A 10,813-nucleotide genomic window follows, 5' to 3' on the forward strand; every position below is an offset into this window, starting at 1 on the left:
TTTTTTTTTAAACAAGCCTTTTATTTTCATGTTTTGATTTCTTTTGCATATAGTTCTTTTAGTCCATATCTGCTGGAAGCTGCAAGGAGAGGAATGTCGGGGGGGTGGTGTCAGGGTAGAGTGGAACCTGGGGAGGGATTATTGGTGTTTTCTGTTTTTGGAGACTTTGCACTTTTTGGAAACAAAAAGAGAATATTGTATATGAGACCACTAAATCCACACACATAGACCATCTAATTCCATTTTGTGTCCTTTTTTTTTCATTCTGTTCTTTTTTTTTAAAAAAACCAAAAAAATGTCTGGCATCTGGTTGTCTGGTTTAAAGAATATAAAATCTTTCTTATTAAAGAAAAACAATGGTTGAAAAGATTTGTGTGAATTTCTCTTACTTAAATGCAAACACGTGGGGAAAAATATGAATTGTTTGACTTACACATGTTTGAAAATGTCTAAAACACTGTTGCCAACATAGAGGATCTGATTTTAATTTTTTTTTTTTTTTTTAGATTATGAAATGTTGGTAAAAAAGCATTTGCATCCATTTAACAAGGCTATGAATGAACATCTTTTATTTATCAATTTATTTTTCTTTTCTCAGTGATTTTAGAAATAGATTTAAACAAGTTTAAATTTATTTAATATCTATTTCGAATAAAAAAAATACATATATAGAAATACTAGAATAAAAACTACTACATTGTAACAACTGATTTGACAAATTTACATAAAGATTAGAAATGTTCTGAAGGCATCAACAAACTTCTGACATAATTCTAATAGGTAATTGAAGCTTTATTCTTAACAGAATAACAGAAATGGTTTATTTTGTTTAAAGTGGTTTGTTTTCTGGTACAGCTCCACACATGTCTCTAAAGAGATGTGGTCCAGAAAGTTAATGTTTTCAAACATTTATCATTGCAAAATCAAGTTTAATGTGTGTTATAGATCATTGCCCTGCTGGATAAAACCAACTATGTCCAAGTTTCAACCATCTGACCCAAACCTCCACCCACAATTTAGGTGTTTCTGCCTTTATTTTTGCTAATCTTTTTAGATTTAAGGTGTGAAACGAGTTTAGGTCCCAGTTAGGGTTAAATATACACTGGTAATGGTTAGCTTTAAGGTTATTGTCAGGGTTAGGGCATAGAACAAGGATGTGTAGGTGTGAAGTGTGTCGAGTACCAAGAAAGATACCAAAATAAAAATCAACACCTTCAGACTTCACTAAAAATATACATTTCCTCTGGAGAAAAGGTTTTGGAGGCAAAGATTGAGCCACAAAGCCAATTCATATGCTCAGAGGAATCAGGTTGGAGCTTCCACATTAAAACTGTACCAACAAGTCAAGTAGTGAAAGCATCATTCTGAGGGTTTGTTAGCAATAAGTTTTAATAGTGTGGTGCACAAAATAGCATAACCTTGACACCATTACTCTATCATCAGAAAACAAAATTTGGAAATGTTAAAATAGGCATGGATTTGGGCTGACTGGACTAATCATGCCTGAAAGGCCAGGTCTAAACCCATCAGATTCTGTTTTGCTATTTCTGATAAAAATTGTTCAAATATTTCTCCATAAATAACCCTATTGATAGCCACAAAAAAAAAAAGTATGGAGGTTTCCAACACTTTACCTAAACATTATATGTGGTGTGGTGTTAGTGGTTAGAGAGCAGGTCATGTATGTCCTGGTGAGGCGGGACCTCCTCCAGTGTGAAACACATCAGTCCCTGATCAGGACAATTAGACTCCCTGGATTCTGTTCATCATGTTTAATATTACTTTATCATCACAAATATGCTACTAAAAAGGATATTTAAGGTGAATATCATTATCAAATGTGAGAGGGGTTGTATGTGGGGTTTTACGGAATAGGATTAGGGCCAGTGAAAAAAAAAAAGTTAACTGATTTTTTAAATTTTATGTCAGTTTAGTATGGGAAAAAAGTCAGAATTCTGAGATTAAAGTCAGAATTCTGACTTTTTTCCCATACTAAACTGAAATAAAATTTTAAAATCCGTTAACATTTTTTTTTTTTTTCCATTGACCCTAATCCCCTTCCGTAGGGTTTTGACTCAGTCAGTACACAATAAGATACTCTTTAAAACAAATTTGTTTTCTTCTCTTTTAAAGTACAGTTGCTTGGTGTCCACTGTAAAATTAAAGAAGAAAGTAAATATTTAAAAAAGGATTTAAATTGATACAGCATCCATCGCCTGTCCACTTTGTTAACTTCTAACTCTGTGCATAAGAAATAAAAAGTTCCCTAAATCTACCAGCAGGTGGCAGTGTAACTCCTGGTATTAACACTTGTGGCTGCAGAGCCCCTTTCTTGCATTCATTCATCAACATCATGTCTTTGCCAGAGCAGACTATACTGTGTATCATAGGTCCACACAAATAATAACACTTAATTGATCTCTTATAAATGTAGAAAAAAAAAACTATTTCTGTAAAAAGTCAACTTACAAATCTTGTTTTGAACTGCTATACTTCAGCACAAGTTTCCTTTGAGCTGAGGCTACCTATCCATATGTTAAACCTTTCTCTCTGCAGAAAAAGTCCAGAGCAGCAGACTACAACTGCAGGCTTGTTGTCACCCTGTCTTCCTGTTTGTCTCAGTGTGTTCCCCTGAGGCAGTCCAGCGGGGTGACAGAGGTCATGGAATAGCTCATTAACCCCACCCCAACAGCCCACACATTGCTGCAGTCCTCAGGCTCCTGCTGCACACACACACCACATTTTATAATGCTCCACTAATAGCAGTTAACTCGACTTAAGCCAGCTCTATTTCAGGAATGCTGCATGTGAAGAATATGTCTTGCTTTGAGTAATGAAAGCCTTTATGAATGGAAAGTCGATGGATATTTTACTCTGCAAGGTTTGAACCTGTCGTCCAGATGTCTAAGGGCTTCATGTCATTTTATTGTTTTGTTTGTAAGGTTGCTAAAAAAGAAAAAAAAAAAAAAAAGCACAGTGGAGTAGGGTGTTATTTTCCATGTTCAGACACCATTGTTCTAGTCAAAACATATTGTATAAAAGGAGCAGCAGCACTTCAGGGGCCAGGAGATGCCTCCGAGCTGTTGTCTGGTGCCTCTTGTGATATTATTCCCTTATAGTCTGCACATTCAAACTTGCAAGGAATGTGTATGCGTAAGCATGCTCTGTAACTCTTTCTATCAAGACTTTTTGTATTTCGAGAGCAAGGGTTTTGTTTTATAACAACACCTGCTTGTGCCCATGCGTGCAGATCATTAGTGCACCACGTACAGAGCAAGATTTTTGCTGCCTTACAAGAGAGCATTTGGAGGAGGTGGGAGAAAGCACAAACCCTCACACGACTTTAGCCTCATTTTCTCCACTTCTACTGGGACTCTATCCGCACGCTGTGGAGCATGAGCTTCGTCCAAAGCAGTCGCCGTGAGCAATCTCTGCAGCCTAAGCTTCCCAGTTTCTCTCAGGGTGTATTTTGTCCTGATCATGTGTTTAAATGGCTCAATATGACAATAATTAGTGAGTGCCAAAGACATGTGTTCTTTCTTATGTTGATAAGGGACATTGAACTTTAACCTGTGCACCTCTGTAGCCACCTTCACCACCACACCCCATCCAAGCCATATGCCCCCAGCTAACACTAGACTGCATGCACACACACACACACACACACACACACACACACCGTTCACACTGTCCAACTCTCGTCAGGAAATATCGGGGGGGTTGGACAGGCTTGGAGCTTTGCCTCTGGCCGTCTTGCCTCCTCCCCAGAGAACAGAGGACTGAGGTGCCTTTAAACCACTGCGGCAAAAACCCGACCAAAACCCTGCAGTCATTAATATGCAAAAATGCAAATGAGTAGGTAATTAAGAGCTGGAGCTCTCTGGAGGCTCTTTGATTGCTAATGAATTCTAATCTGCAAAGAAAGGGGGGGAGGGGAGGAGGAAAACAGATGAAAGAAAAAGAGAAAACAACCAAAAAATATGAGCTTAAAACACATTTTTTTCCCCAAAATCATAGATTCTTCAGCTCAGTTCATTGCAGATTAATCTAAATGTTAATAGAGTTAGTTAACAGAACTAGCAGGGCAATGAAATCTGTACGGCTCATGGATATTTTGGGAAATAAAAATGTATCATGCACAAACTGTCAAAGCGTTCTGTTTGGAGATGGCTGTGTTTGTGGATTTCTCTCAGTAAACATCCATGAAAACCAGATTACACCGAAGATGCAGACAACAACGGAGAAAGTGAAGTGACTGTGTGGATGTGGCTAATTAGAGGAGAACATGACAGGCAGGCAGACACTTCTGACCAGCGGCTATCAAAGAAAACACAAGGTCAGATACCCCAACAGTGTGTTCTTTACTGCAACAGCAGCTGCAAGCTGGAGTAAAGGAGTTGTCATTTCATCACTTTTGTGAGCAATAACACATCCCCACTTCCACTCTAACTCGTTCACCCTCTCTCACACACAAACATTAGTATATACTCACACACACACACACACGCACACTGCTGTTATTGTTGTTGCAGTGCTCCCACGACACTAACAATCTCCTCTTCCCTCCCCCACTTGGGCTAGCATCTATCTCCTGTTCACTCCCTCTCCTCTCCCCTCCTGTCCTGGGCAGCTCTGACATGCCTACTTGAATTGATTTAAGGTCAATTCGTCTTCTGATCTGATTGTTATCATGTGACTTTTCGCACACCTCCCTTTCAATACAAGGCTACTGTATTACTTTCCGTTTTTTCATAATACCTCACTGCTCTCTTATAAAGCACTTTGAAAATAAGAGCAGAGGCTGAAACAGAAACAAAATGAAACAGGACAGACACATTTGAAGAAGGTAAACAAACACACAAAGCCTCAAAAGTTAATAAAAATGGGGGGAATAAAACCAATAAAACATGAGAGGTGAACAAAATAAAATGAGGCCACAGTGTACAACTCATACTGTGTCAAAGGCCAGAGAGTGAAATGTGTTTTAGGGGAGATTTAAATCCTGTTATTGAAGGTGCCTGCTTAATGCGCCGCAATAGAGCAGCAAAACAACTCTATAACCTCTGAGTTAACACAGCAACTTTGGAACGCACAGCAACTTTAGCTTAAAAGCCTATGTGTTTAAAAAGCTTAAAACTAATAGGAAACTTACCATCTAGTGAATTGACCTAAAATGAATTCTTACGTGAACCATTGATAGAGGGAAAAATGATTGAACAAGTTCATTTGTGATTGTACCAGTTATGTGAAAGCAAAAACTGCATAGGTACTTCCAAAAGATGAAGTTTTAATAAAACTGGCAGAAACAGATCAAAACATACGTAGCTTGCTGTTTTATTTTGTCTTTGGAACGAATAGGGCTAATCCTGTGCCTTGTCAGAAAAATTCAGTTTTGTTTATTTATATTCACAACACATCTAAATGAACTTTACATAGAAAATGCAACCAGATCATACAGTCAGATTGGTTCAAAGTTTTCTATCTAAGGAAAACCAGTTGATAGCATCAACTAATCGACTCTTCAGCAATCCCTCACACCAAGCATGCTTGTAGCGACAGTGGAGAGGAAAATGCCCTCTTAACAGGAATAACCCGCCTGCAGGAGCAGGCTCAGTGTAAGCGGCCTTCTGCTGAGGCCGACTGGGGCTCAAGGAGACAGAGGCACATGTGGCAAGGTACACAACAGAGGGCCAGGATATCATGTTTAGGGTTAGGATTCGTTTGATGAAAATAATGGTTTGACAGTTGTTTGTGAAGTGTTGTGCAAAATAACACCAATAATGTAATAGAGGTTGTGATAGCATTATACTGTGGGGGCCCTTTTTTTCTCTGCCTGAGATAGAGGAGCTGCTTAGGGTTGGTGTGAAGATAGATGGAGCTAAATGATGTTGTTCCACGAACAATACCTGCTAGTTGCTGCAACAGACCTGCAGCAGAGATTTACCTTCCAGCTGGACAACCATTAAAAGCTAGAGCTATTATGAACTGTTTTAGATCTATGCATTTTAATGTTAAAATGGCCTAGTCAAAGTCCAAACTTCAATTCAATTTGGAAGCTGTGGTTAGACTTGAGAAATTATTTTTGCAGGAACAAATCTAGTCAGTACGGCCAGTCTTGAGCTAATATGCAGCACATTCAAGTCTTTAATTGAATTCTCTTTATTTATATAGCGCAGATTTGCAGAACCACTCATCTCAAGGCATTTCAAAAGGTCAGTTTAATCAAATCTTACAGACAAATTGGTTAAAATTTTTCTAGCTGATTGCATCGAGTCATTGACTTTGCAGAATTCCCCCTTCTGGATGAGCATGTAACAGCAGTAGACATTTGTTTGCAAAGTGTCGCATATAATGATATTGAGGAGGAAAAAACTCTCTTTAACAGGAAGAAACCTTTATCAGAACCAGGCCCAGTGTAAACCACCCTTTGCCCTTGCTGACTGGGAGTTTGAGATGAAAAGCATCCACAAACAAATATAATATAGAAGCACTGATCCAGGAATATTTTCTTTGTTAGAAAAGGTAATAGCAGACTAGCTCCAGGTTGCATTGTCTAGGAAAGAAAAACAGTAATGAAAATGAGCTCTGAATCAGTCTTCTACAAAAAAAGAAAAAAAAAAAAAAAAGAAAAAGATAAAACAGTTAGTTGCGAGCACCGCCTTTGGCTTTCTCTGGAAGAGAAACAGAACAAAACACTGAAAGACAGGGCCAACTATAATCAACTAACTATCTAGCTAACTGTCCAAATTGCAGATAATTCCAGTGGTGACATTTTATAGCATGGAATATTATCTAATTATTTATTTAGAAAAAGAATATGACAGCTTTTTGAAAACTACATCAAGTTGGAAAGGGTGGATTTCACTATTACATTCAACCGTTAAGTTTTAGGATAATGTCTTCTTTAGATCAAGGAAGACAGACATGTTAAAAATTTTGTCTTTTGTGTGTGTTCTCATCACAGCTTAAGATAATTTAGGTCATCTATATGTAACAAGTCTGACTAAGACGTTGATAATAAAATCAGAGACAAAATTGTGTTTTTAAGGTTTATTGAAAGATGTTGAGATGTTAGATTGAAGCAGAGATATAAGCAGACAGGCTGGTGGCAGGCTTGAGAAGGCAAATGATGTTTGGACACGCTTAATGGGAAAGGCACGTAGCAGACTTGAAAAAGCAGGTGACAGCTGAAAGAGCTGATGACAGACCAAACAGGCTGATGGCAGGCTTGAGAAGGTGGAGGATGGCTGGACGGGCTGGTGACTGACTAAACCTGCTGGTGGCCAAGAGAGGATGTATCAAGAACCAGAGGTTGGTTAGAACTAGTGTTGCGCCGATGCCATTCTTTGGCCCCGATACCCGATACCTGGCTGTGCAGTATCGGCCGATACCGATACCATAATAATGTAAAATAATTGCCATCATGGCTTTGTCAAGCTGCTGCCTACCTTTGTGAAGCAGGAAAAGATCTAGTACAAAGTGAATCCAGTAGAACTTTTTATTGCCTACCTGGAATGGGTGACAATAGTTGAATAAACTTTTGGCTCTCAAAATGGTATCGGTGCTCTATTTGTTGGTACTCGCCGATACCGATACCACCATTTTAGGGCAGTATTGGGGCCCCGTCCGATACTGGTATCGGTATCGGTGCAACACTAGTTAGAACCCAGAGCAGGGCAAGCACAGGAATAAGGCAGGGGGTGTATACATCACTTTAGCCCATGCAAAGAAATAGCCTACTCACTAGGAATTGACTAGTTCAAGCACAGATGGCAATCTGGCAGGGACTGACTGAGAGTGGAAGGTATCGATAGGCAGCATTCCAGATTAAACAACTTGCCTGTAAATTGGACAGTGCCAGGTGAACCTGTTTACCCAATCAGCTGAGTGGGGCAGAGCAGAAGAAGGGAAACAGTCAGCAAGCCAAAAACAACAACAAAAAAGGAAATAGCCAAAGGCAGGCTGCATGTCACTATAGCAGTCAGACAATCAGGGAAAGGCTGGATAAAACAGTCACCAACATGCTTGAGTAGAAAAAAATAAAGGAAAAAACTGTCAGTCATCTGCTGTTCATTTCCTGGATATTAGCAATTAATTGCTGATGTTTATTGACAAAAGACGAGCAATAATTGAGCATATGATACACCTCGGGAAAAATTCAGCAGAGGTGGATATGATTACCATCCAAAGTGTTGATTCTACAGTGCCGAATACTTAAACCTATACTTACCCACTGCTCAGGCGCAGAAATGATTTCATTAGGGAAATTTTTAAAGAGAGCTTTGATGTTCAGTAATACAAGAACTAAACAGCCGACAAACACCATAGTTTAGTAATATGAGAAGAAATGTGTTTTTGTTCACTCCTATTTCTAAGATGTTCTGTATTTCTGCTTGTTGCTCTCTGTAATTCATTTTCTCTCTTTCCTTTTTATCTCCCTCAACAAAATCAGAGACTTCAGTGCTTTACTACACTGTTTGGCCATCAGTCTTTCCATTTTCCAGACTTATAAACAGGAAACCAGTGTTCTGCTTACCTACCTGAAGCAGGGTGGGCAAAACATGGGTGTCCATGCACTGCACAATTATGGGAATCCAAGATGATAGGGAGCGGGGGGTTGGGGGTCCCATAAAAGCACTAGAGAGAGAAGAGAGGAAATGCAGGAAAGCCATTGTCAAATGAGAGCAGACAGAAGCCAAAAACACTGTTGATTCAGTTTTTCCCTTTAGTAAATAGATTGTTGATTTGCTTTTGTGTTTGTCTGTCTGTATTGGATCCTGACTTAGAGCTTGTGGTGTATGGGAGGATTAATGTCAGGGACAATCCCTCAAACTCATTTTCTTTCTAACTGTGGAGCTTGGTGGGAATTAAAGTTTGAGGATAAGGGAGAAGGACACTGTGTTTCCTGCTGACAGCAGTCCTGTTTGTGATGAAGAGAAATCCGGGTTCATTGTGTTCCTTTGTTTGAATTCAGGAAGATTTGCTGTTCTAACTTGTTCCAAAATAATTGGTCTAAAGCATGGGGGTAGGGGGGGTGTCACCATAACCTTGTGGATTATTGCCCTCTTTAAATCACTCTTCCCACACCTGCTGGTTGTTTAACATGCTGGAAGTCCGTGTGAGTTTGGGGTGTTTTTCTGCCAGCCGATCTGTAATACCGGGAAGAAGCTTGACGGGAGTCAGTTTATCATGAGCACAGAGAGCACAACAGATAGATTCCCCCTGTCTCCTCCCCTTCAGCACAGATAGACTCAGAGCATGGGCACTCAGCCAACACAATCAATCTATCTGCTACTACCCCCAGCCTCTAACTCTTATTGGAGGACGGCTTCCAAAGGGGCAAGAAAAGCATGAATCATAGCCCTGCTATGAGAAGCTCTTACGCCTCCAAATACACGTGTAAAGACGCTCTGGCGAGGGGCTGTTGCAGCCCTGCAACAAAGTTGTAGCATTTAGGAAGGGGCAGAGTCTGTGCAGGGAGAGGGATTGTTGGTCTTGGCCTAGTTTTCTTGTCTGATCAGAAACCTGTGCACCTCTGCCCTTCCCCCACCCAAACTGAAGGCTCTACTATTACAAGCCAAGAGGGGCTCACTGTGGAGTGAGGTGAACAGCTCAACCACCTCCACATTTCAGTGCTGTACGTCGCCGCTGATATGTACATGCTGTGTAGACAAATAAAGGTTCCCAAGATTGAATCTGGCATTATTATTTTTTGTTTTGTTTGCTCTCTGCAAAGCATTGCTTATCAGTGAAAAAGATCCAAAGAGGATTAAGTCATTAGCACACATTATTGCAGATTATTACAGGCTGTTGTTTCTTGTGAGAATTTATGCAATTGAAAATACATGTACATAGACCGAATACTTCATTAATATGCGAAAATATATGACCGATTAGCACCAATGTGCCAAACATATGCTAATTTTCTATGTGCATCTGTCGTTAATTAAAGATATGAAGCTGGGAATGGCTGGAAGGAATCATCGAGGGGCTCCGTGACACCGTCCCTCCCCACTCTGCCTTCAATTGTCCATCGTACTCCAAATGTATATTTACACACGCTATTAAAAAAAAAATTCTATTGTTTTTGTTTGCTGCTTGCCTCATTGAAGTGCTGCCATATGTTTCAGGTGGTAAATTACATATGGTCGCTTTGATGGGGACAGAAAAAAATGAGTTTTGCATTAATCTGAGCTTTTATTGATTATTGTGGTCTATTTAATGAGTATGTTATATAGTATATTACAAACTCAGGTGGGACTGCCAATGCTATATATTGGTGCATTACTAAGCCATCATTATCAAGTGAATTTTATATTAGATAATATTAAATTAAAATGGATTCATCTGTAAGATGATCTCAACACCCTGTCAGCCTGAATCGTAACTCATTTACTTATTTTGCCACTTCATAACCACAAACTTGAATGTATTTATTACACTTTGTGATACATTCTGACGCAAAAGAGTTAACTGTGATGTCGAATCAAACTGGTATTTTTTTTTTTTAAGGCCTGGCTCATACAAATGTTCAAAGTCTAGACAGTGGTTGTTCACCACTGTTGCTGCAATCTTGCAATCTGAAGAATCATTGTACATTTTTTTTCCTTGCAACAAAGGTTTAGATTTAGTGCGATTGTCTAGGACACATTTTAACATCAGTTTTCATACCAGAGAGTCTGTATTGGATTTTCGAGTTGTAATTTTGTATATATACCCCTTGCGACCCCACTATATATATGTATATATATATATATATATATATATATATATATATATATATATATATATATATATATGTGTGTGTGTGTGT

The sequence above is a fragment of the Cyprinodon variegatus genome, unplaced genomic scaffold, assembly GCF_000732505.1.
Source record: "Cyprinodon variegatus isolate N-32 unplaced genomic scaffold, C_variegatus-1.0 Scaffold773, whole genome shotgun sequence".
NCBI classification, from domain to species: domain Eukaryota; kingdom Metazoa; phylum Chordata; class Actinopteri; order Cyprinodontiformes; family Cyprinodontidae; genus Cyprinodon; species Cyprinodon variegatus.